Source organism: Gavialis gangeticus, unplaced genomic scaffold (assembly GCF_001723915.1).
Source record: "Gavialis gangeticus isolate Ggan-Ray unplaced genomic scaffold, GavGan_comp1, whole genome shotgun sequence".
Taxonomy (NCBI): Eukaryota; Metazoa; Chordata; order Crocodylia; family Gavialidae; genus Gavialis; species Gavialis gangeticus.
The window spans coordinates 166,952,750-166,980,250 of NW_017728992.1; the positions used below are offsets into that span (position 1 = coordinate 166,952,750).

The 27,501-nt window shown below is 40.0% G+C and overlaps 1 protein-coding gene across 1 annotated transcript in view; it reads left to right on the top strand.

Annotated features, from left to right (window-relative positions):
• Positions 1-27,501, top strand: part of ZFPM2 (zinc finger protein, FOG family member 2) — a 416,479-nt gene that overhangs the window by 200,275 nt on the left and 188,703 nt on the right. The gene's annotated exons all lie outside the window — the stretch shown is intronic.

Sequence of the window (27,501 nt, forward strand, 5' to 3'; positions counted from 1 at the left end):
CTACTTTTATGATTCTATGAAACAAAAACTGACAGCATGAGAAGTCCATTCTTTGGCTACACTAGGACAAGTCCCTTCCAATTCATAACTGATGGATTAGCATCAGAAAGTGAAAGTGTTAAACAAAAATTCCAAATTGCCAAGTAGTAGGATCTTTATCAAGAAGAAGGGTGATTAAACTGTCTGATAACATGCACATGATCATAGTATGGATTATGCCTTGGATAAGGGAAAAATACTTGCTGATGATGGTCTTGTATCCCTGTGCCTCATATGGAACAGGCAGTCAAATGCAAATATCTATAATAACAAGAGCTGGTTGGCATAGCAATTGGGAAATGAATGTTATTTGTAGCTCCATATTTCTGTCTTTAGGAGTCTAAGAGCTAGGAGGTTGGTATTGATAAGACGGTTTGTGTGTAAATCCTTTGTAATGGTGCTGTGCCTCTTCAGTCATTTGTATTAATTTTAAGTTTCTATATGAACATCGCTTTCTGAAGGCAAAGGGTGAGAGCAAAAATAATTTCTCAAATGTCTTATAGAAAAGATCTTTGTTAAGACAGTGTATTTTTTCTTAGATTTTTAAATACATATTTTAAAAATGTATATATGGGAACTCAGTCTGACCTTTAGTGTGGAATACACATTCAAGTCTGTATTGGTATGGGTATTAGTGAGAATGATTTCTGGCTCATGTAGGGAGAGTGATGCAAGGAAATTGTGGATAAGGGGTACAGGCACCTCAGATGTCTTTAACTTAGCTGAAGAAGATGCTGTTGAGATGCCTTGGGACCCAAGTTCTAGCCCAAGCACTGATTTATTCCTGTAACACAATTTATTTATTGGCATGTGTGGCTGATTATTTAATAAAGGTGTGTGGCAGCCTCTACTGATGCATGTCTGCATGGAAATCCTCGTATCTGGCACCCTGCTCACATCCTTGACTTCTGAATATTTCTGTTAGAGCAGCTGATTATAAGGGGCTGTGGGCTCTTACACAGGAGAGAGTTACTGTGGTCAGTGTGGAAGAGTTCAAACGCTATTAATGTTTTATTCTTCTCCCTTTTCACTATGCATGCATACTTTTTCTCTCTCTCCTCCCGCCCCATCTAATTACCTAGTTTTATCTTCCTGTGTACCTACCTTCCCTTTCCTCTTGTCTACTATCATGTATTTTCTCTCACCATGATCTCATATCATATCTCTTTACCTCTTTCCTTCCTTACATCGCCTCACCTCTTTTTTTTTTTTCATTTTGGATTAAGACAGTCTCCAGGGCTAAGTACAGACGGTCAAAAAGTTCAAGGCTGAATCAGTTCAGTCTTTGCAGGTTAGTCTGAGCTGCAGAGATGAAATTGAGAAACAACTGGACACATATTCACTTTTGATGCAGGACATGAAGCCACATGCCTGCAGTGGCTCAGGCCAGAAACTGGGGGGTGCTAGAGCACAGCTCTCTAGCATGTAGCCAGTATGGGCTGTGTATCCACTTCCTTTTCCTGGTGCCCCTCAAGGTCCAGAATCACAGCAGCAGGACTCTGCAGGGTTGTTCATCACTTTCTCTTCCTACTTCCAGGTGCCTCTGGGATTTGTAGTCTATAGTCGCAGCCAGCAGTAAGTTTCAGTAAGTTTAGCAGGGCAGGGCAGGGCAGCTCTATACTCCGGGGAAGGGTGTTTAACCATCCTCCCTGGCTCCAGACCCCAGCCAGGGTTTGCCTAGGGGGGCAGTCCTTGCCCTGCCCCCTCAACACTTCTCTGCTGGAGCAGACAGCAAAGCCCAGCCGAGGGCTGGGAAGCATGATGAGATGCTGGGGGACTCTGATTTAACTTAAACCAGGAAGGTGTCTGGGACAGAATTGTCATAAACCAGTTTTACCCAAATCAGTCTGATGCTACATTCAACCAGGTTTATCTTAAGCCAGTTTCAACCATTTTGAAACTGGTTTATGTACACTTGCACTTCTGTTCTGTTACAGGTTTAAACCAGGTTCCGATCACTTAAACAAACCTGTTTGTGTGTAACTTCTGTCCATAGCCCATTTCACCTACCATGGTCTGTGAGGGGCTAGGATATAGGCCACATTTTTATCAGCAGGCACTAGTCCAGCCTCCTCTCTTGTTGCCACTTGCTTTCAGGTGCCCTTCAGCTAGCACTGGCCATTCTTCCTGCTTAGCTGTTGTCTGAACTGAGAAGTGAACTTCTCATTGTAGACCCTTCAGTAAGGATCTGCTGTGGTGGGCTTCTAGTGGCCTGCATGACCCTGGTCCCTGGACATCATAATTTTCTACCTACCAATGTTCAACCCTTGCAAACTCTTAAAAAGGTACTGTAAATGCATGGAAGTAGAAGGGTTTTTGGTTAAAATAGAAGGTAATGGATAGTAATAATTGGGAAGTAAAAATAATTTCTTAAAACAATATATAAACAGTTTCCCTATTCATGATACTTTACTTACAATGTTGGTAATAGGATTCATTTTTAAAAGATCAGGGTCATTTTATAGCTAATTATTACTTGCGTGGTTATACATATGTACATACAATGTAATCATATCTCATATATATTTCATACTTGGGCATAAGGTGAATAATATAGGACTGAAAAAGGAATCTCCTTCTTCTCTCCATGTATAGCACTGCAAAATTAAGCTGCAGCATCTTGTGATTTATGTGACATCGTCTTCTGCAACATCAGCTGCTACCAGGGGCAAGATACCAAACGTATGTGCCAGTGGCCTGATCTTATACAGCAAATCCTATGCTTCTATGATCTGTTGACAGGCCCTTACCTTAAACAGCGCTAGCAGGCACTGCTGTAATAAAAACAAACTGACTGATGCACTCCTTTACAGATTTTCCATAAAACTAGCAAAAATGATAATGAATAAATAATCTTCTCTAAATTTCATACAATAGCTGATCTTACTGCAGGCAGGAGGTGCCTCTGTAGATCAGGGTTTGAAATGTGTGAGAATTCCATGCCACCGGTAGTGATTTGTGAGCAAAAGTTTGTCACTTCCCTATGCCATTTATTTGTCTGTAAGTTGTTGAGGGCTTAGGTGTCTTGTTTTTACACATCCTTGCCCATACTGTTTCTCACACAAGGAACTGACGGTTTTTTGCATTAAAAAGATAACAGGGAAAACATGCAAACTTTTGGTTAAATTAATAAAATAATCCCACTTCCCTGATCTCATGTGCAGAAAGAAAAGAAGAAATTGAATTGAAAATATATTAGGTAATGCCTGATCTAGGAATTAATCTGCTTACTTACACACAGCAGAGATACAAATTCTCTTGAGATAGCTAACTTAGTGTCTGATGTGGTATAATCCATGTTTACACAAGCATACTTAAATTGCACTGAATTGTAAAGAGAAAAGATTTCTATGTAAAATGAAGAAGAGATGGAAAGTTGAATGGAATTTTTGTTTTATCATACAGCAGTTCTCACTTTTTAACAATTCAAAAGATTACATTAAAAAAATCTATGTTCCCTCTGACCTTAAACAGGAAAAGTTTTTTATTTGAACTGATACTACTTAGCACAAGAGCTTTTATGTGTGTTTTGGGCTTGGTGAAGGATGCTGTTGGAATGCTCAAAGTTATTGTTTGGTTGGACTTCAATCTCAATGGAAATGAAGATGCTGGAATCAAACTTTCAATCTTTTCTAAATTTCTTTTTTATTGGCAGTTTGAATGGTGCACTTTATTCCTTTGCAGTAGGATCCTCCATTAGGCATTTGTCTTGTTGACATGTGAATGTCCTGTTGTCACAGATTAACGTAACTGTGTGCTAGGAGGCAGGATGCTATTTAAGATAGTCCTTGAGCAAACACATAGATGGGACATGGTCATCTGGTGGCCTCTAGGCATCTGGTAGCCTGTTGGCAACTTCTGGATCAATCTTCAGGTACATGCACATGTTTGCAGAACCCAGTCTACGATCAAGAGCCTTACTTTAATCTGCATGATTGTAGATCAGGTCCCTATTGTGTAGGCATTCACTGGTGCCATGAGTCACCCTGAGAACCTGATCCAAGTCAGTCAGGGCAGGGCGGAGGCAGGTAGGATCAGGGAGGAGGGTAGCTAGTGGGTCCCAGTGTGGTTTGGTGTGATTAGGGGGGTTGTTGGGACTGTGGGAGGGTTTGCCCATCTAGGGCTGGAGGGTTAGGGGGCTAAAAATATCTTGGTCAAGGTGGGAGTTGGGGTGGGGGTGTAGGAAAAGCACAGTCCTGGGGCTGGGACAAGTGGGTGGGCTTTCTCAAACCTGGAGCTGTGTTGTGAACATGTACAGGTGTTGGTTAAATCAAACTAACCCATTCCTGATCTAACTTAATTCACCTGAAGAGGTGAACTGAGTTAGAACAGGCCAGCCATTTTTTCCTGATCTAACCTCTCCAAACATCTGTGCAGATCAGCACTTAAGTCGACCAATTCTAGTTAGGTCTATCTAAAAGTAACATCTGTAGTTACCCTTTGTGGGTTGGGATTTAAAATGTCAGCCATCTCCTTCCGCAGAATAGACTCAACTTAAAAATTAATTTGAGAGTCATCTGGTTCTGCTCTGGATCTCAGTGAGGCATCTCCTCTTTGAAATGGTAAATTTATAGTCATAAAGGGGATCTGTAAAGTTTTAGTTTCAGTAATGTACCTCAACACATAAGAGAAGAATACAGGTCACTCAAGAACCACCTTGAAACCAGTTGCTTGTCAGCATCACCAAAAGTTCAAAGTCAAGTGTGCCTTTTCAAACTCAGTGTAAATGTAGAAAGTTTCCAAATTCTACCTCTCTAGAGAATATTAACAAATTGAGGTGAGGAGTTGAAGCAGGTAGAAGCAGAGATAGAAGGAAATGGAGACTTTGTCAGTTATCTTGCTGGATAAGTGGTTTACCATTCTTCTCAGCTCTCTCTAGTTCTGGTATCCCTAATTCAAGAGGGAAGTTCATAAATTAGAAAGGTTCTGAGAAGAGCTGCAGAATGATTAAACAATTGGAAAAAGTCCTTTATGCCTGAATACTCATGGAACTCAATCTGTTTTCACTTTAAGTTAAGGGTTGACTTGATCAGAGTTTATAATTGTCTACACAGGGAACAAAAATTTGATAATAGAGGACTCTTCAGTGTAGCAGAAAAACAAGATCCAGTGGCTAGAAATTGAAGCGAACAAATTCAGCCCAGAAATAAGGCGCACATTTTTATGGTGAGATTAATTAATTAGTAGATTGATTTCTCAAGAGCTCATGTAGAATCTTTAAAACTTTAAAATTATCACTAGATGTTTTCTCTTTCTAAAATATAGGCCGAGAACAAAATTGGAAATAATTTGGGGAAGTCTGCGGCCTGTGTTTGACTCATTGTGGTTGTATGATCCATTAATTTTTTAAGAAATTACCTGATAAGCACCACCCCAGTCCTGAAAAGATTTAGAGGCATGTTTAATTGCATGTATTGTGTTGATCCTTTGAATCTCAGTTGTGACTATGTACTGTGAATAGTCCCTATGAAGACAAACACAAGAAATTTCAGGAGCAGTAGCTACATATATATTATCTGGATTGAGGATTGGAATCGAACAGAGCCTTCACACATGTAAAACATCATTAATGTTAACATGTTAAGTCATGTTTTGAGGAATTATCTTATTGGGGGTGTAGTGCTTGTTTTGTCTTGTTGGGTACCAATATGCGTGCAGGGACGCTGCTCTGATACACTGTAATTACAGTGCATCAGAGCAGACTTGATTAATTAAGTGTGCTGAAGCATGCTAATTGGCACACTTCAGCAGCCTCCACATCTCATGTAGTCAGCATCCCTGCACTTCAAAATGGTGGTTGGGGCACTTTAACTAAAGCTCGTTGAACACGCTTCAGTTAAAGTGTGTCCGTCATTCTGAAGCATGGGACGCTGAATACATGAGATGCTGCAGGCACTTTAATTAGACAGGCTCTTGGAGCCAGTATAATTAAGGGCCTCTTCCCCCCCACCCTAGAGAACAGGTGAAGATGACCATTGTTTTTAAACCAATGTGGCAGTAGTTTATTTTTAAAATAAAGTTCAGCTCTTTTCAAGATTTACTTCCTATATAACAAGATACTAGAGCCACCAAAAAAATGGCTTGCTGACCATATTTACTTTTAGTTGCTGATGGGAGTTCCTTGTACTTTTAACACTTGAGAGTGAGCAGAAAACTTCAAAAACAAAGTATAAAAGGGAGATGTCTTCACAGGAAGGGACCAGATTAATTCATCATAAAATTTGCATAGTTAAAATTAAAAACTTTCAGGGAATAAAAAGTTAAGTCTCTCTAAGACATTAACTCAGAAATATTTCTATTGTTTGTTTCCTATAGTTACAAATACATGAAAAGATAAATTAAAATATAAAATGAAAATTAAGAAAAAAAGTAATGTACTAAGTGCAAAATGACCAAGTTTACATTGCTGTCGTCTTTAAATTGTATGTTTCCTGGCTTTTATTGGTGATTATTTAGCTATAATGCAGTTTGTATTTAATTTTTTTAAAGTCTGTGTTTTTCTTTAAATAAAAAATTTAGCACCTTACTGCTGGTGGTGCTTAGGGGCTCTGCAGTAGTTAGGCATGGCTTCTGCAGAATTTTCATACTGCACAGGACTAAAAGTTTTGCCTTTCACCACTCATGTTTCCAGAGTGCTCCCTTCCTGGCTGCTCACTGAGGGCTGTTTTCATGCTAAGAGTCAGATTTCAGATTTAGCTGCTTTTTTAAATGGTTAAACTTGTTTTAAAAAATAGGAAGTGCTTATTTTTATCCTCACTCTAATTTTTAAAAAGACTTTTTTTTTTAACTTTACCAGAAAATTATACTCTGGCAGAGAAGAGAGGAACCCTGATTCTTTTTAAAGTTGCTGGTGCATGGAATATAGAAGAATTGTAACAGGAGAAGAAGTGGGCTCACCCACACCTGCATTGCAATAATACATTTATTTTTCATTAAATCTTCTTTAAGTACAGTAACTGGACAGAATTTTTTTAATGTTTCTGATCATTAATTATCTGTTGACAAGTGGCACAACAACCATACTTCCTGTTGTTAGGATGTTTCTTTCATAAAATTTGAGAAGTGGAAGTTTTAGCAAGTTCTCTCCTACTTTCAGTAAGAACAATCCCAGGCTGGTATGTACAGCATGTAATGTCCCTGTGCTCTCTTTCCAGCTGTTCCTTGTATCCTTATGTGATCTCTCATTCCTTCTGTGACTTTCCCACCTTGAAAAGGGGGGGGGGGGGGCATCTAGGCTCGGTCCCCTGCTAAACTGGCAAAAACAAAAATCCTTCCAGAATTGTCAGTGAGAAGCTGCCAAACTCTCCCTAAAGTATCAAATGAACCCTGCAGAGGACTAAATAAACCAAATAAGGCAGAGGAACACATAGGATCTGGATCTGGGTGCCAGAGCTAAAGAAAAGATACTTTTTCCACCACCTAGCAAGCAACCTTTAAAACGCTGTCACAATGGGAACCGTTTCTGCTGCTTTTCACATACATCTATCTCCTATGTACTGGCAACATCAAGTTGAAACCTTCTAGTATTCTGAAGTCTGAAATACTTCATTATTTTATGGAAAGCAGGTTTTAATAATAACATATTGAACTTAATGGTTAAACAAACATTCCTGTAGAGAACTATTCTACTCTGCTGTGTTCCAAGCAAGCCCAATTCCAGTAAGGAAAATGTAAGCATCACGTATTTTTCAGTAGCAGCCATTAAGAAACTACTCATCCCTAGAGAAAACTGGTTGTGTTCTGTGGCTGGTGTACACCTGTCTGCTCCTGTGTTGCACTCAGTGATTATTAGAAACAGATGTTTTAAAACAGATGCTTTTAGCAGAAAGTTATATCACCTGTACTTAGCGTTCTACAGCTGTGGTTCTGGTCATGTCTAAGTGTTTCCATGTGGTATATACTTGGCCTGTGCAAAGCAGCAAGTATTTGATTCAGATTCAGCCAATTCAGAGGGACAGTGATTTGATTCAGTGACTCAAATCACTGTCCCAATTCAATTCAGCCAGTTCGGAATTGGAGATTTGCCCGCCAAATCAGGCCTAATCTCTTCTGAATCAAACGGGAGGCAGCAATGTCAGTGGGGGTGTGGCGGTGGTGAGCAGGTCCCCACTCTCTGCCCGCTTCCCCAGCTTCCGTCCCATGGCTGCCCCACCTGGCCCCACCATCCTAGCACTTAAAAAAAAAAAAAAGAAAAAAAAAAAAAACCCCCCCCCCCCCCGGGGCCCCCCCCCGCCCCCCCCCCCCTCACCCTTAAAAAAAAAAAAAAGAAAAAAAAAAAAAACCCCCCCCCCCCCCGGGGCCCCCCCCCGCCCCCCCCCCCCTCACCCTTAAAAAAAAAAAAAAGAAAAAAAAAAAAAACCCCCCCCCCCCCCGGGGCCCCCCCCCGCCCCCCCCCCCCTCACCCTTAAAAAAAAAAAAAAGAAAAAAAAAAAAAACCCCCCCCCCCCCCGGGGCCCCCCCCCGCCCCCCCCCCCCTCACCCTTAAAAAAAAAAAAAAGAAAAAAAAAAAAAACCCCCCCCCCCCCCGGGGCCCCCCCCCGCCCCCCCCCCCCTCACCCTTAAAAAAAAAAAAAAGAAAAAAAAAAAAAACCCCCCCCCCCCCCGGGGCCCCCCCCCGCCCCCCCCCCCCTCACCCTTAAAAAAAAAAAAAAAAAAAAAAAAAAAAAAAGCACCCTGCACTCACTGGTTGCAGCAGTAGCAAGGCCTCTGGCGGTCATGGCAGAGCCCCCTGCGCTGAACAGGGCAGCAGGGATCACCCCTCCCTGCCTGGCACCCATGTGGCAACTGTTGCATCGCGAGAGTGCAGTGCTGCTCGGCAGGGCACAGCAGGGTTCTGTGTGCTGTCTGGGAGCTGGGGCCACTCGGGCTGAGTGTTGCCCAGTTCCAGATGACTGCTGGAGCCACCCCAGCTCTGGGACAGCATGTGGCTCCCTGCTGAGCTGCACTGCACCTGTGCAATGCAGCAGCCAGGTTGGGAGGCAATCCCCACTGTACCCTGTTGCCCCATGCTGTGCAGGGGGGGCTCTGCCATGAGCCCCCCACAGGTCCCAATTGCTGCTGCTGCAACCAGTGAGTGTGGGGCTTCTTTATTTTTTTTTTAAAGCTCTGTACTCACCAGCTGGTGGGGGGGTGCTCAGTGGGCTGGGGGAGCTGGCGGGGGATGTGGCCATGCAGGGGTCCCCTCATTGTCCCCATTCCCCTCTTCCAGTCCCCCTGCCCCCTATTCCCCCTACGGAGCCTGGGTCCAGCTCCCTGCAATGGCAAGTAGGGACTGCCCGAATCTCTGAATCGATTTGGAGGCTTCTGATTTGATTCAGACCTTTTAATGGGTCTCCCAATTCAATTCGGATTTGACAATTTGGCCTCTGAATTGGGCCGAACCTCCTCTGAATTGAATCAGCTACCAAAGCTTCTCACAGCCCTAGTATATACAGAATACAGGAATTTCATTGGATATTGAATTTGCACATATGCAAGGCAGAGATATGCAGTATCAGAGAAATAACCTAAAAATTAAAGCTTTATAGTGAGTGTGGAGAGTTTCTTTATGCAACAGTTTTGAGAAGGAAATTGAATGCTGTCATCAGGATTTCTTTAACCAATATAGGTATGTGGAAAATATGGTAACAGAAATTAAGGCAGACATGTTACTGCAACTAAACTTTTACTGACACTTACCTAATTACTCTATTAAGGACACATGCTATTCTTTGGAGAATAACAATCTCTGATCTGAAAGAAGTCTACTACATGCTAGTGTTAGAAGTTTGGGCCCTTTCCCACATAATCAAAATAGGAGGTATTAGTGTAATAATGCAAGGTTATTGGAAATATTTATCAATGATAGGTAGATGTGTTGAAGAGGTAAGAGAAGCCTGTTTATTCCAAAAATAGCTTTAGTTTATGGCTCTAACTCCTCATTGAACCATGAGGTCTTTTGACAGGACCTCCTAAGATGCAACAAAAAACAGAGGTGAGCTCAAAATTAGTTGGCTGATTCTCCCGCACTTGTAAGCAGGTGAGGCAGGCCACTCATTTCTACATTAACAGCAAAATTACCTCGGTTGAAAACAATACGAATTTGGCATTCATGAGATTCAAATCCTTGAACTTTCTGGACAAGACCCCACGAGGTTTGATGTATTAACATTGAATTTATTGTATTGCATAGAATAAATGAAAGCACAATGTTAATCTATTTTTAAGCTTGAAGAGACTTGTTTTTAACGTATTCTGCTTTAGGTCTTGATCCAGCAAAGCCCTTGGCCTGTTTGCCAGCCAGTAAGCACATTGAGCAAAACTCAGTGAAGTCAAATACCCACATAGTTTAAGTTGAACCATTTAAACTAAATGCTTAGATGGAGCAGGGCAGCAAATACTTTGCATTATATCTGCCTTTAAAATTTTAGCCAGAGCATGATTGAAAAGATCAGAAAACCCATTCAAATATGTAATATAGAGGTGAGGGAAGGGAAAGGAGGTTTGAAACTTTTTGGAGTCCTGCCACCTCTGAGTGTGCAAATGCCTTGCACCATTTCAATTCCATATAGTCAGTGCTCCACAGATATGAGGAATATGTGTCTGTGAGGAACCAGGGCACAACGATGGAGATCCATCCCTCTTGGCATCATCCTTGATAATCCTGCTGGGAGACTCCTTTGGTTTTTCTATTTATGCCTTCAAAAACCTCCAGAAGTGGAGAATGGAAGGCCTTGGCAGAACGCCCTCACGGTTGATAAAGCATACTTGTTTTCTGCACCTTGATACGACTTGGATTATTTGATGGTACAAGCTCTCATGACACTGCATGGTTTTGGGATGTTTTTTTCCATTTCAATGTAATTTGTGGAGTTGTCAGTGAAAAGCAGTAAAAGGGTTATTTACTTGGTTGCTGTAATAGGGATATTATATAAATAGGCATATTAAAATCTTCAAACATCTGTATCAGTGTTGAATCAAATAGATCACTAAATTTTACCAAAAGAATGACATGAAGAAGAAGGAAACAGAAAATTATGTATCCCTGAGTAAAATACAAGTTCCCAGAAGGGAAATACAGTATCAGGCATTAGAAGGTGAAAATAGGAGACTGATAAGAATTTTGTTTTAACTGTCTAAAACAAAAATTTGATAAACATTTTAAATTAGTCCTCAAAATGCAGGGAGCTTAGCTGTAAAATTCCATCTGATCACTATTAGGCTTACATGAGATTACAAAAGCCTGCTGATAATAGAGTTAAATTCAATTTCAAAGCACTGCGGTGAGGACACTGAAACTGCAACAAGCCTGTAGTATCATTCGAGTGAAAAAAGAAGGGATACTCAGAGCAAAAAACAGAGGGTCAAGAGGATGCTGTTTACACTGTAATTGACTTTCAGGCTAATTTTTTTCCTGATATATTGTTTTCACAGGGTTAGATAAGATGTGAAAATAGAAAATCAATGGTATAATAAAGGAGAATTTCAAGGCTTGTCTGTGGTGGGTAAAGGAGGAGATCTTTGGATGTCACATTTGATTATTGAAGATCTTTGTTTACCTTGATTTTATTCGTTTGATTCCCCACCCCCCAACAAACCACTGGTAAAGAACAGGCTGACTGTATTCCTGAAACTGGCAACCCCTTGTTTAAACTCAGTTCTTTCACATTTTTCTACAATTTTATGTTTATCTTTAAATACATTTCCAGTGTTAAAAAAAAAAAAAGTTACCTATCCAGTAGGTGCAGCAATTGAAACTCACACTGAGTAAAGTAAGAGAAGATTCTAAGGAGAAATATACTGAAGCTACATGTCAGATGTTTCTCTCTTCTTTTCTCTCCCTCTCTTTTATGCACATAAACACCCATATGCACACACACATATATTAATATATATAATATATGCAGATATTGATGGAATTCTATGAGTTGAAAGAGAAGGAAGATGTCTTTAAGGATCCATATCTCTCACAGCAGATATATGTTATTATCACTGAAATGTGGCCTTCAGTCTTGAAACAGTTAAAAGAGTTCTACGGCCACAAAAGAAGAGATTTCTTCAGAATTATCTCCCGCCTCACATTTGCTCTTAGGCAAGCAGTTTAAAAAAGCCCAGTGATTGAGCCAGTGATCCAATTTGAAATGCAGAAATGATTAGAGCTGCTTGCCTCATTTCATATCGAAATTCTCTGATTTATGACAGGGCTGCAGCCAAGATCTATCTCCAAAGGGAATTAGTGTGCAAGTTTGCATATTTTTGTTATTTAGGTTTCTGATAGCAGCTGCTAGCTAGAAATACTGAATTGGGAGGTGGTGGTGCAGGGTTTTTCAGCCATTGGAGCAAAGAAAGATAAGAGCCTTATGTTTAGGACATTCAGACCCCTTGACCATCTCACCATATGGTAATTTTTAAACCTGGATTGCAGTAATACAAGAATCCCGTGTAATGGTTAATTGTAGTAGTGGAGAAAGGAATTACCAAAATTCTGTCTCCATGTTTTAACTAGTGGAATTTTAATGAGGCATAAAACTTCAATCATGCAACTGACCTGTGGGGCAGAGTATAGAACATATAATGAAACAGAAATAGAATTCTGAAAAAAAATTATTACCTTATCTGGAATTTACATGAAGTGTTAACAGGAAATTATGCAGCAGTTATAAATGAAAAATATGGGATTTAATGTACTTATTAATAAAGATTTGTTACATACATGATACCAGTGTCCCAAATCTGCCGGCCGCAGCTGTCCCCAATTTCTTATGTCTCTGTCCTCAAATGCATTTAGTGTCTTCTTATTACTATGGAAACTAAGAGCAATTTCCATTTAATAAGAGTTTCTAAGACAAATGCAAACATCTTTGTGTAGAGGGTCGAGGACTGGGGATTTTGCCTTTTCTACAGTATTCAGAGTTTCTCGTTCTGAGGTTGATTGCTATTTTCCTTGGATTTGCAAACCTTCTGAGATGCTGAAGAAAAAGCAAGTGTTGGTTCAGAAAAAGAAAAAAGAAACTACAGTGAAAGAAAGAAGAGTAACTGCCACATTATGCTAGTATTGCACTGAGCAAAGAAATCTCACTGCAAAAGTTTATTACCTTAGCTACTACCCAGCTCCATATGGAGTCATTATGGCCTAGAGTCTCAATAGTGCTCCTAAATTGACCTTACTGTAGTGCAGCTGTGCTTCCAGGTATTAAAACTTCTCTCATATTTCACTGAATATTCTCCAGGAGATCCAAGGTTATTGTAATAAAAGCCTTAAAATTTGATTACCTTGTTCTTTGACAAAGAATTCAGTCTGAAGATTGTAGCAATCTATAAGTGGAAATGTGGCAGTTTCTCCTTTTTAAATTAGCATCACACATACCGTGTTTTGTAGCTCCCATTCCTATTAGTTCATGTTAATGTATAGGAACTCTGTGATGGTGCTTGTCATGTTTTGGATCGTTACGCAATTACCTAATTGACCCACCTTCTGAGAAAAGTCACTCGAAGCAGATTGCTGACCTTAAAATAACACTCTGATACTACACCTAAAGCAGCTCTGACACTGTGCCCAAACATCACCTTCCCCTTTGGCACAGACAGGCAGTGGAAATTTATTTAGCCCATTAGCACATTTGAAATGACAATTTAATCACTGTGCATGCTGAAGTAAACACTTAACAAAACATAGATTGTCTGTTATAAAGGAAGATGGTTTCTCCTTGCAGCAAACTTCAGTCTCTCTCCTGTACTTATTATTCATGCAGAACAGCCACTGAGTTCAGTGAAAATGTTGTGTGAACCAGTAGTGCATAGCTGGATCCATTCTTTGTGAATAGTAAAACAAAATATATATATATTTTAATTTTCTGTTTGCATTATAATAGTGTAGACAGCATATAGTGGTATGTGTGAAACATTGTGGAAAGGAGAGAAGCTTGTGATTTTTTTTTCCAAAGATTACTGAAAATTTCTAGCAAAGATATAGTAGAATCAATCTCTGGACCCAGGCCACCTTCTCCATGTCCAATAAAATGGAGTAGGTTCTGTTTCCTATTGCCTTTTTAGTAATTTAATTGCAATGGATTCTGTGCCTGCTATTCTATAAATTTTATGATGCTGGAAAAAAAGATGAATTTAGCACTATAAATTTTGCTTCTGAATGCTATTTTAGCTTTCAATAAGGATATTGTATCTATGCTACTTGTAGAAAAGCAGATGTTGGAGCTCATGTGAGCCACAGCGAATCAAAATGTAGAAACCTGGTTTCACTTCTGAACACAAGGCTTTTTTTTACAAGCAGTCACAGGTGCACATGTATTTTGCCCACTGCCACTTGTGCATGCAGAAATAAAGACCTTGATGTCAAAATGTATCCCATCACATCACAGATAATCTGTTACATTTAGCACGGTGCTTGCCAGCTTAATGATCTTAAAACAGAGAGGATCAAATTCATCCTGATGTTGCATTGGTTTGTATCACGGCTGTGTGAAACCATTTGAGACCTATCCTCAACCAGAAGAGATCATTTCCTTAACAGGGGTAGTTCTTCATCAATACTGTTCATCTCACAAACCAAGACAGATTTAAGGGTAATCCTAATATACCTGAAGACGTTCTTTTTCTTTCCCTTGCTCTTAAATTTTTGCTAATAATACCTAAAAAATATTTTTCTTAACTTCTTTTCCATTAGAAGTTTAAATCAGTGGTTTCCAACCTTTTCATTTACACACCCCTTTGGAAATTTCAAATAGAGGTCCAGACCCCTTTGAATCGTAAGTGTGTGCGCTTCACTTGTGACTGATCATAGTCGTATATCATGGCCACCTTACTCACAGCCTGCAGACCCACAGGGGTCCATGGACTACAGGTTGAAAACCACTGCTTTAAATTATTCTTTACCTTAGTTGAAATTTACATGAGACTGCAAAGTTTGTGTATTTAAGATCCATGACCAGAGGTATTATTTTTAAAATCACATTATTTTAATCATTTTTTATAAAGGCTGAATTTCTATATTGCTGTGGTAGCCAGTTAAATTTAAAATCTTAAGGGTGCAGTATAGTTAACTCGGATAAGTGCAGTCCTACAGTAGATATATATTAGCAGATATGAGGCATCAGAGGTAAAATCAAAAGGATTAAATTTGACAGAAGAGCCCCATTTAATTTCTTCCAACCCCTGTGGTTCTATTGAATAAAACCTACTTTAAGTACCTTTCTGGACTGCTCTAACATCTGCTGTTCTTGGAAAACAGCTTTTGCCAAAGATAGCTATGCTACTCGGAAATGTTGGCCCATAATGCCTTGCACAGAGTAAGCTGTGTTCTTGTAATGTTCTTACTAATTAATTCCCATGAGACTTGCTCCTGGGCTAACTGTTTGTGAGCCCAGCAATGTGAAGAGCTTCCTTGGGAAGGTCACATGGAGAGATGCAATAGCAGCAGTACATACACACATGCAGACACACAGACCTGCACCCGATCACTGTATCAATCAAAGGAAGAGGACTAGCAAAATGGATTAAAAATCAGTAAATCAAAAGAATGAAACAACACACATTATTTAATTCACTATATACTTCTGCTTTTCTAAGCTACATTTGATTCAATCTGAACAGTTTACCGACTTGTATAATGTCTACAAGCCTTTTCTTATGAAAATAAACAAGAACCAAAATTAATACATTGGTTAGATTAAAAAAAAAATTCTTGAATAAGTTGCTTATGCTATTTACGTCCAGTGTGCTTTCTCCAATCAAATTACTCATTAAATGCCTGTTCTAGTTTACTTTACTCCTGCAAGTTGGACATTTGACTTCCATGACACTATTCACTTTATTATGGTGAGCAGTAGCTGAAGGAACTTTCCTGATTTTTTAAATACATAAGTTTCCAATAATTCTTGATTCAAACTATTTTTGTAAGGAAGAGGGGAAAACAGTTTTAATTTCACAGAACTGACCAAGAGAGATAATGAAGTACTTTCAAAACTCTTTATGTGTGGAAACCCTAGGGGCAAACCCCAGAGCTTTCTTACTTTTAGCAACCAATTACTGCACAAAAAAGAGTTTCCCCAATTATAAAGTACACTAATGCAGACTGCACAGACTCAATTTCACTAAGTGTATTGGAAAGGCGGCATTCATATAATTAATAAGAAAACGCTGCATGTGTTCAGACCTTCTGTTAATTGATTAAATGAGTCTATGTCTAAATCTGATTATAATCACAGTGTGGCAGTACAATAGAGGAGTATATGCAAGAGGAAGAGACACTCTGTCTGTCTGTCTCTGTATATATATTTGTATGTATTCATCCCCAAATCTTAAGAACAGAATAAAACGACTGTGTTATTTTAGGGAGCCCCTCTCCTCAAATCAGTGCTGTGCTGTGTAGTTTAATAACAGTTACCTTCATAATTAGTCTTTGTTTAATATGAATTCCTGCTTAATATATCACCTGCTCTTGTAGGATACAGAATGTTTTAGAATTTTGGCCTTAGTCTGATGCTTATTGTGGTTAACAAGTGCTGGTTACTTTTCCCGCGGTTTCATAATAAAACACAAAACCTGCCATGTGCTTGTCATTTTTTTTAAAAGAAGGCCACAGTGTTCCCTAAGGGTTGTGAGAGAAGTTCATCCCATTGAACTGGTCAGCAAGATATCATTAGCTCGTTGTGTACATGAAATCCAGGGGTTAGAGCACCAAGCGTCACAAGCCAGTTTCTTTACCTCCTTGAGCTGATCAGAGGATCAGAGTATCAAGGAAGGATTAGCACTGACTTGGGATTTGTGTGATTGGTTAATTTATTGCGGCGATGGCAGGCCTTTCATCTATGGCAACATTTAATCAGCACGGCCATGGAGGCTATTACGGGTTAGCTCTTTTCTCAAGTCAGCCAGGGCTGCACCATCAGCCCTATCACAATTCCCCTGAAATTTCCAAATTATCTGGAACAGGCTTTAGCCTCACAGTAATAAAAATTAGAAGAGATTCCTGATAGCACTGGTGGAAAAGGCTTTCACTTGCACAGGGCAAATTATAAATAGTATGAACGTGCACTTTAAAAAAAAAATTCTCCACCTCTTAAGAGATGTGCAGGACTTATCACCCCTGCTCTGATCCAAATCCTCGTGGTTGAAAATTTATATTAGATTTTATCAGAGAGGCCTAAGTCTAGAAAAATCAATGAAGGTTATCTTTTATGTTGCAGGAACTTGTGGAAATATTGATTTTCATTTTATAGTGAATTTGGAGCATGAGTTGGTAATCACTGCTGAGCTGACTACAATGTTTGCCTACTGTATCTTTTACTGAGTTTTGCTCAAGTATTTAAGATAGTATATTCCTGTTGATTTTAGTATGTAGTTTGAAGTCAGATGCCTCTTAAATATAAATTTGTACTACTGTTGTTATAAAACAGAAGACTTCAATGTAGCAGTGATTAGGAAGCCTCTTCTGAGTGATTTTTGTGTTTAATAGTGGCGTTCACAATAAAAGAGAGATTTCAGCACTGACTTTGCACATTTATCTCTCTCCTGCTTTTTCTCCTACCAGCAGAACACCGAATGAAATACAGAGGTATAGGAAAATATAACAAAAGGTGAGAAAGAAAGCAAAGGAGAAAATATTTGCCAATAATCAGTGTTAAAATCTGAATACACATAAAAATAAATTGTAGTTAATCAATCTACTCTTGAGTTTTATGCCATATGGCACTGATGAATAACACAGAACTTTTATTGACAAAAGGCAGCTTGTCTTAAATTCAGTATATTTGTCCAAATCCTTCACTTTGACTCCTAAAACCCTTTTTTTTCTTTTTTTCTCTTTTCTTTTTTTGAAGTAAGCCAGTGAATCAAAAAGTTACTTGTATAACTTTTCACTTTTAGTGGTTTTAATTATTTTGGTCTCATTTTCAGTCACTGTGGTTTACCCCAGATGAAGCAAATGCATTTTTCCTGCAGCCTTATCACTAGGGAGTGTGTTTAAGCTCTAACCTCTGTTTCATCAGCATCGGCGAGGATGATTGTCTTCCGTGATGGTCTTATCTGTGGGTCCAAAGATGGCTGATGAGGCCTATCCCTGATCAACAGACTCTGGTGCAGCTCAGGCACATGTTTCTGTATGGGGTGGTTGGCTCTAGGTTCTTGGTTCAGTCCATGAGATGCTGTTTATGCCACTCCCATTTTTCCATCTCTTGTTGTCATTGTAAGGTTTTAAAGGACTGAGATCCTTGCAGCAGATTCTTCCTCCATTAGGGCTGGCCATGAGTGAGCCTCCCACAAGTTGATACTGATGTTATTTTTTTTAAGTTGGCCTTGAGGACATTCATTTAGAACTGAATAAAATACCTTTGCATGTCATCCAACTACTGAGGGAATTAAATTACACTATGGCTAGGGACAGAAATTGTACATAAACTGGTATAAATGATCAAAAACCAGTTCATATCTGTAACACAACAGAAGTTTCCTGCACATAAACTGCTTTCAATGTGGCCAAAACCAGTTTAAGATAAACTTGGGTGAATGTAGTAGTATTAGACTTAACAGATTCAGGTTAAATCAGTTTACTGAACTTCTGTCCCAGAGCCCCTCCAAATTCAAGTTAAGTCAGTCTCCCAGCATCCCAAGATGCTATGCATCTCCCTTGCAACCCCCCACAACCCCTCTCCCGCCTTGCAGAGCCTTGGCCCAAGCTGTCTACTCTAATGCCTCCCAGCTTCTGGCCTGGGCCACTGCAGGCATATGGTTGCATTTTCAGAATCAAAAGTGAATGTGTGTTCACTTGCTTATTGGTTCAGTATACCTAGCATAGACTAACCTGGGAAGACTGAATCAATTCAGCCTCAGGCTTTTTGACCGTCTATACTATGACTTTGTTGTGACAGATCTAGGTAATTATCACAGCTTGAGATGCAGATAGGCCAAGAGAACAATTCATAGTTGAGCCATAAAGTTCCCCTCTCTTCCCCCAAGAAAGCCAAAAAATTGTACCTATTTTTTTTAAATTAATATTTCTGGGCCATGGAACCAAGTCTTCAAAGTCTTTCTTAACATCTCTGGAGTTGTCCCTGTCTTCCCTTGAGCATAGGGACTGCAAATGTAACTGGCTTTTACTTGGATGAATGGCATCTTTAACCTCCTCCATTTGGAACCTATTAAATTATAATCTGACAACTAACGTAGGGATCTAAATATGGAAAACCATATAAGGATATTGGATGACCTTTTGTAGTAAAACTTGCACAAGAACAAAAATTACACAGTGAGTTCTAGAAAAATAGACAAACAAGTAATCAAATAACATGTCCTCAGGCCCACCCAGAAAAAATAATCTTGTGCTCCACAGTTTCTAACAACCACTTGACCATACCTAATTGAGGCAAATACACAGGAAACAGTGTGATAGTTCAACTATAGAAAATACTTCCCATGTGCACAGGAACAGTACCAGATCTAGGATTTTGAAAAGGGGGTGCAGACGGTGGGGGACAGAGAACTCATTGTGTGAGTGCTACATAGTCTTATTAGTATTAGTGCCATGCTGATTAATCAAAGTAGATCTGCTTGCACTGCCACACCCTCCCTGGCTCTACCTGTCCATGTAGATACTTGGAAATTTTGATAGCACTCAACATACAGGATACACCCATATCATTCTGCTTCTGTAGAGCAGGCTCCCAGGATTGGCTGTGTGCATCTGGTAATGGGTTTATTTATTGAGTGTGTTGACATCCAGAGACAATATAAGCAGAGTGCAGGGCCCAAGGCAAATCAGCCTGTGCAGGGCCCTGCACCTAGACGTGAGGAAGCTGGTGGCGGATTCGCTGGCAGGGGGTGGCGAGCAGCCGGACATGCTGGATTCAGTTGCGGGGGGGAGTTGCCAAGCAGCCAGACGTGAAGCCAGTGGCAGCATGGAGTCGTTCCATTGCTCCGCCCAGCTTTGCCCCCACCCTAAAGATGGCGCTGTTGACATCCATAGATTCATAGATTGTAGATACGGAAGGGACCATAATGGATCATTGTGTCCGATCCCCTGCCCCTGGCAGGAAAGAGGACCGAGATCAGATGACCCCAGCCAGAAGACTATCAAGCCTTCTCTTGAAGACCTCCAAGTTAGGTGATAGTACTACCTCTCTTGGAAGCCCATTCCAGATTCTGACCACCCTTACTGTAAAAAAAAAAAAAATTCTTCCTAATGTCTAACCTAAATCTACTCTCCACTAGTTTGCACCCATTATTCCTAGTTACTCCCTGGGGTGCCCTGGTAAATAGTGCATCCCCAATTCCCTTTTGTCCTCCCTTGATAAACTTACAGGCAGCTACAAGGTCTCCCCTCAGCTGTCTCTTGTGAAGGCTGAAGAGAATCCAGATCTCTCAACCTCCCCTCATAGGGGCTTTCATGGAGGCCACTAATCATGCGAGTGGCCCTCCTCTGAACCCTCTCCAGATTCTCTGTGTCCTTCTTGAAGTGCAGCACCCAAAACTGGACACAGTACTCCAACTGCAGCCTGACCAATGCCTCTTAGAGGGGGAGCATCACCTCCCTTGATCTGTTGGTCATGCGTCTGCTAATACATGACAATGTGTGATTGGCTTTGTTGATGGTCTTGTTACACTGCTGGCTCATGTTCATCTTAATGTCAACTGTGACTCCAAGATCTCTCTCAGCCTCTGAGCTGCTGAGGAGTTCATCCCCCAACCCATAGGTGTGCTGGGGATTCCTTCTTCCTAGGTGGAGTACCTTACATTTGTCTTTGTTGAATTGCATCCTATTTCGTTCCGCCCATTGGTCCAACCTGTCCAGGTCGGCCTGTATCTGCTCCCTGCCCTCCGGTGTGTTAACTTTGCCCCATAACTTGGTATCATCTGTGAACTTGGAGAGGGTGCTCTCCACACCCTCCTCCAAATCGCTGATGAAGATATTAAATAACACAGGTCCAAGGACCAACCCCTGCGGGACACCACTGCCTACCTCCTTCCAGGCTGAGAATGACTCGTACACCACCACTCTCTGGATGCGATCCCTAAGCCAGTTGGCCACCCACCTGACTGTGTAGGCATCCACTCCACAGCCTGCTAGCTTCCCTATGAGCTTCCCTAATCCCATCATAAATTAATGATGTTTGTCAACATGATCATCATTTTGTTATACAAACTTCCTCTGTTCTTCATGGGTATCATGTGGTTGTATGTCTTGTTTCCTGAAACGTTCCATCTAGCCAGTAACCAGAGTCCATTATTGTGTTAAATCTGTGGCACCCAACCTTCTGGCCCCACAGACTGGATGAGTGGCATGGGGTCTGCCTGCTGACTGGATCCCTTTTGGGGTCAGTCTGTGGATGCAATCCAGTATGCCCCACTGACCCTATGTGTCCAGATCCATATTTTTATTATCCTTATTATCCCTGAAGCACACAGAGAACTTTTTGACAAATCAAATTACATTTTATGATATCATTTTTGTGACATTTACTCCTTACAACTTATTGAACTTAAAAAAAAAAAAAAGTTTTCACCAAAGTAAACTAAATTATATCAAGGCTAGCACATTTCTGTAGATTTTTTTATTCACAATACACCCTTGATTTTCATTAGCGTATCTTTGCTGTCAATAATTATACTGTGATGGGAGATTGTAATATGATTATGAGAAACTCAGGTACTACTTCTAGAAAGTAACTTTTCTTCAAGTGATGATCATCAGGTCTGCTTATGACTCCATCTAGTCAAGCTTCTTAAGTTAAGGACAAGAAAAGGGAAAGGTTTGGAGTAAGGCAGTATGATTCTTGTGTTGCTTATTCTTAGATATTCGTCTGGAGATTTAGATGCAATAGAAACTGGACATGCAAGAACCTCTGTCCAGCCATGGCCTGAGGATTCTGAATCCTGCCATTAGGCCTTAAGATCATTCCACATATCTTACATTTGGATTTCTTTAAAGGCCATTTGTTGCCTCCTAGTGCTGCCCTGTATGGTTAAGTGTGCACCACAACGCAAGACTCTCCTGAGGACTGTGATGCCGAACAGCTACTTCTCCCCCAGTGGTAAAAGATGCATGGAACAGTCTCAAGACCTAGCCTAGAAAGACAGAAAGACTGTCCCTGGCATGTTCCTATTGCCCCATGCTTTGTAGGGAATGTGGACAAAAAACACACACCATATATATTTTTTCTCAGTAGTTGAGACCAAAGGAATAAAATATAATGACACTTGGTTGTTGATATATAGTTGTCGTGGCCTACACAAGCCTCATCTACATTAAGGGAGGTGTTCAGAGTCCTCAACTTAAAAGACTACTAGGTTAGATAAATCAGAAAATTCTTTATAGCTAAAGTGGCGGCTTTAGTCCAGAATAGCAAAATATTTTTTGATTTGATGGTGGTGTTGATTTTGAAACTATTTATACTTTTTTAGAATATTGCAGTGGAAAAAGACTAGGATTGTTGTACATTCCTAGAGATAATGAAGAATTGCTTATGTATGTTATGTGTTGACTAGCCAATACATTTCTAGACTATTTTGGACCTCTTCCTGGGAAATAAGGCAAAACTGATAAATATGCTTGATGTTTGGGGAGCTTCTAGGATTGATCTAGTAATTGTCATACTTTAAATACAGCACTACATGAAGTAATGTATTTGACCATATAAAAAGGCATATTTTAAAGAAAAGAGAAAAGACAGTTAATAAGAGTTCCATGATATGTGCCAATTAGAAGGAGAATAATGAGAAGCTTTTAAGAAGAAGTTGGTGGAGATATAAGTGGAATGTATCCTTCTTGACAAAGTCTGAAGGCTTATTTTGGTCATCCCTTTTATGTCTGTGAATTCCAGTCCAGTCCATAAATGTATTATGCATATCACTAAGCCCAATCCAAAGTAACATGATGCCAATTGGAGTCTTTTTCACTGAGTTCAGGAAACTTTGAATGAGGCCATAGTGGCATTTTTTTCCCTGGCATTTTAGTCTGTTTTACCCTAAAGGTGCTTGAGAATAACAGATTAGCAGATAGGGAGTCAGAAAATGAAGAAAAAAGGGAAACTATGGTGCTTCACCTAAAATTATCAGGGTGTAACTTCCAGTTGATAATTGACAGGTACACATCCCTCTGACTCCTAGCAACATGTACTAACATCCACAACTAAAATAAAGTCAATGTATTTTTAGAACCCAATTTCTTCCAAATGGTTTTAAATAAGTATAAGCAAATTTAAACAAGCATTTGTCCATGTGTTCTTTTCCTACAATGCCAGTTTAGCCGTCATTTAGTAAAAGTCTAGATACGAGTTTGAAATCTTAAAATAGCATGAATTATAACTTTAACATATTCATCTAAGTAGTATCTTTGGTCTAGTGTACTGGGAGTTCAGGGAAGTTAAGCAGCACTACTGCATCAGATACTTCTCAACACAATTTACACACTTATGCTTTCAATTATTTGTAAACACTAGAACTTGAATCATTCAGTCCTTACCCAGGCAGAGTTTCTATTGAAGACAAAGAGAATTTTGCTTGTGTAAAACAAAACAAGAGGAATTTATTCATTTTGTTAAGTTGAACACGGCTCAAGACAAATTCAGTTTTTTTATAACATATCCAAGCACTTGCCTTTTAAATTAATCCAGGATCAGTTATAATATAAATACCAGAAAATCAGTTGTGTATATGATTTCAGTAGCATGGCATTCCTGTACTTAGGAAAGTCATGAACAGCCTTAACCCATGTTGTGTTTATTGTCCCTTTGAAAGACTTACAGTTAATAAGCAGAAGGTAAAAAAAATCAGCAGGTCCACTTAGAAATTAGATTTTGTGATCCAAGTTCTGCTTTTTTTTGTAAGTATTTTGTTTAGTCACAGCTACTAAGTAAGACAGACTTTGAGCCTTAAAATGGAGCTGAAGGCAATTTACTTAGATCTGTGTCAATCTGGTGCCTTGACGGTACAATTAAAATAGCTAAAATATTTCGTTAATTAGACAGACAGGCAGATGAGATTGTAAAATCAGCTGATGCTCTGAGGTCTTGCAGTTTGTCCTTATCTGTGAATTTTCTTGAATTTGTGAGATCAAGCCAAACTTTCACACGTTAATTTTCAACGTTGTGTGAATTTTTAATGAAAAAAAATTGCTAAAACACCTTCCAGTGCTCTTTGTGATGGCTTTTCTGTAGCGGTGAGGGTTTTAAGAATACATTTTAAAATAGCCTTCATGTAATACAGCACAGAGGAAGAACATGTAGGACACACAATAGTACTTATGGTCAAACCATTTAATAACTGAAAAAGAGGGTTGTTTCTTGAAAAACACTCCCTTCTTGTTGTCAAGGTTTAGTCAAAACTGTAGGCCTTGTTAAAGCAAGCTAGGGATTTTGTGTCCCCTATTTTAGGAGTTGTTTCCTGAACTATACTCCTAGTAATGAGCCAGTAAACAAACTCAGTCATAAATATGAAGCTACTACCTATCACAGTTCTTTCAGCCTATGATAGGATAACCAACCAGAGCATAAATACTCTGAAGCAATACAATTATGAATTTCTTGAGGGGGGGAAAGGAAAGATAAATGCAAGAAAGTCAGCTAACACTGGTACATGGGTGGTTTTGGTGGGGAAAGGGTTAACCAGATTTTCATTTTAGATAGTTGCCTTAGTAACAATCAGAGAGCTCAGGCTGTATCTTTTCTATTTGTGGGGAATGTTTAGATTTACAGAGTAGCTCAGCTTATTATATACCTGCCTTGATTGCTGGATAAGGCTTATTGATTAAAAACAGAATAAGATGCATTTTTATAATACTACTGAAGAGAGAGAGAAACTATAAGCCTGTGTCACTTTTTTGTCCAGAATTCTGTATGATTTTTTAATCCCCTTTCTACTGGTAACATGCACTTATTAATCTGAGTGTTGTGAGAAAACTTGTCATATTAATATTGGCATATTTCACTTGAACTTTCAGTAAGAATTGTTCTGTCCCTCCTGTGTTGCATGCAGCATGAGTTTATTGCGCTGAAAGTACTTTTCTGTCTTTAGCAGATAAGTCCAGATTGTTGACTGTTTATAGCCAAACTACAATCTGGTCTTCAACACTGGGTTGGAGTTCTACTTTTTATTTATTTTCAATAGACCAGTTTTCAGTGTCAGCATCTGGGCTCAAAAAGAGCTCAGTCCCCACTTGGGCACCTAAATTAAGTGGCTAGATTTTCAAAGTGTTCATCACCCATCTATTCCCACTGGAAATAATGACAGCTGCTGTAGTTCTAGCCACCTGCTGAGAACTTGTGAAAATCAGGACTCAAATGCAATATTTGTTTACCTTACTTTGCTTAAAATCTGAAAATATGTAAAATCCAATTTATTTTGAATATTTGTGGTCAGACTAGTGAGGAAGCTGGGTTCTAACACTGTAAATGCTTCAGTGTTTACACAAGCCAGGCAGCTGCTATGTCAGATCAATGCACTGCACTACAAATGGCCTCAAACCTCACCTGGAGGGACAGATCTCTTGAGAGAAGGGAAAAATACTATTCAGTCTGTATGCCAGGTTCAAGTCTGTCTTCAGCAGCTGCTGCCAATTAGTGCCAAGTGATATGTAGTAGTTGTTTGAAACAGATAGGGTGACTGGAACTCAACAATATTCTAAGACCAGTTTCTGTAGCAAGACTATGGGGAAAATATTTGGTAAAGTTTTGCTAACTTCTGCAGTGATGCAGCCTGAACATCTCTGATTCTGCACTCAGCAAATTGTGCTATCTTTAAGGCCTTGATTCCTCATAATTCTCAGGTATTTTTTGTTAGGTTTTATTCTTTCTTCAGCTGTATAACACATGGCTTGGAGAGGGGCTTTTATTTATTTCTTGAATGTCCCATGGATTTCATTGGGATTTGTAAATACTTTGAACCTTTAGTCTAGGGACAGATATTCAAAAAGCCTGAGATTGAATTGATTCAATCTTTTCAGGCTAGTCTAACCTACCTGGGCTGAACCGGTTTGTAACTGTACAGATGTCCCCTCTGGACTGAAGAAATGCAGACACATCCCTGCAGCGGCTCAGGCTAGAAGCCAGGGGGCACTAGAGCAGCCCTTCCTTCCCTTTGACACTGCTGAGCTGAGGTGGGTGTGGCCTGGCCCTGGCAGGACTCTCTGACTGGGGAGGGTTTTCCCTCCTCCCCACTAACTGCTCCTGACCAGTAAGGGAGCCAGCAGGGAGTTACACAGGGAGTTGATAGCATTTATCAGCCCATCAGCAAAACAAAAGCCTCTCTCATTAGTTCAAGCTTTTCTTAAATAACTTTTTCCAAGGAAGGAACAGAGGGACATTACCAGCTGACTTGTTGATTAGCTTCAAAAAGCCCTAAGCAGACACTGTCCTGTCTTCCTTACACAGACAACTCTTGGCATTATCTATCATACCACATGCTGACTACAGTCCATGCTGTCGGAGATGGGAGGAGGGAATCCCTGCTTGAGCAGGGAGTGGGAGGCGGGGCACGGGGAAGCCAGGCAGACCCTGCTGTGCCTGCAGTCTCTGCTGGAGCTCTAGCCAGGGAGCACAGGGGCTGGGCCAGCCCTACTGGGGAGCTGAGACCCCCACCCAGGGCTGCAAAGCATCTGGGATGCTGGGGGACTCTTGTTTAAGTTAAACTAGAAATGGATCTGGGACAGACATAGCAGAAACTGGTTTGAACCAAATCAGTTAAGTCTGATGCTACATTCAACCAGGTTTATCTCAAACTAGTTTTAGCCATTTTCAAACTGGCTTATGTGCACTGAATGTCTGTTCTGTTACAGGTTTAAACCAGTTTCTGATCACTTAAACTGGTTTGTGTGTAATGTCTGTCTCTAGCCTTGGAAATCAGCCTCCTCTTATTTAGGTACCTCTATGTCAGTTTAAAGACGTTGCTATAGGCTGCCAGATTTGAAAATATGGAGCTGGGGCCCAGATCCTGTTTCTATTCCCAGTGGCTTGGTGGTGTCATACAGAATAGCCCTTCTGAGTAAAGAAAAAAATTTGATTTTTGGCCTACTAATCTCAAGCAAACATGAAAAGGATGCCTTAGTACAGTCCACAGTGGGAAAGGACTGGATGAAGACCCCTTCAAACTCTTGCCAGTTTGGTTCATGTGACCCATCCTAAGATTTTGGTTCAATAAAGAAAAAAGAAAAAAACACTGTTATGAACAAAAAGAGCAGAGGTTGGGTCAGTGCTCAGTCACTGGGAAATCAGGCTGCTTTTATTAAGCATCTATGTACAGATTTAGGGCCTTAAGACAGGACATACAGGTATTCAAAATATGTAAGAGGAAGGAGTTACAGTAGAGGCACTGGAGCTGGGAAGCAGCATGCTCTTTTAGACCAAAAGTCTGCAATAATTTGGCAGAGAGGGTCTTCAGTGAGTATGAGGTTGGGGAAGCTATACCTTCCAAATCCCGTGCATCATTCCACACAGTTTTGCTTCCATAGAAGTGAAGAGGAGCATACTGGCCACAATAAAC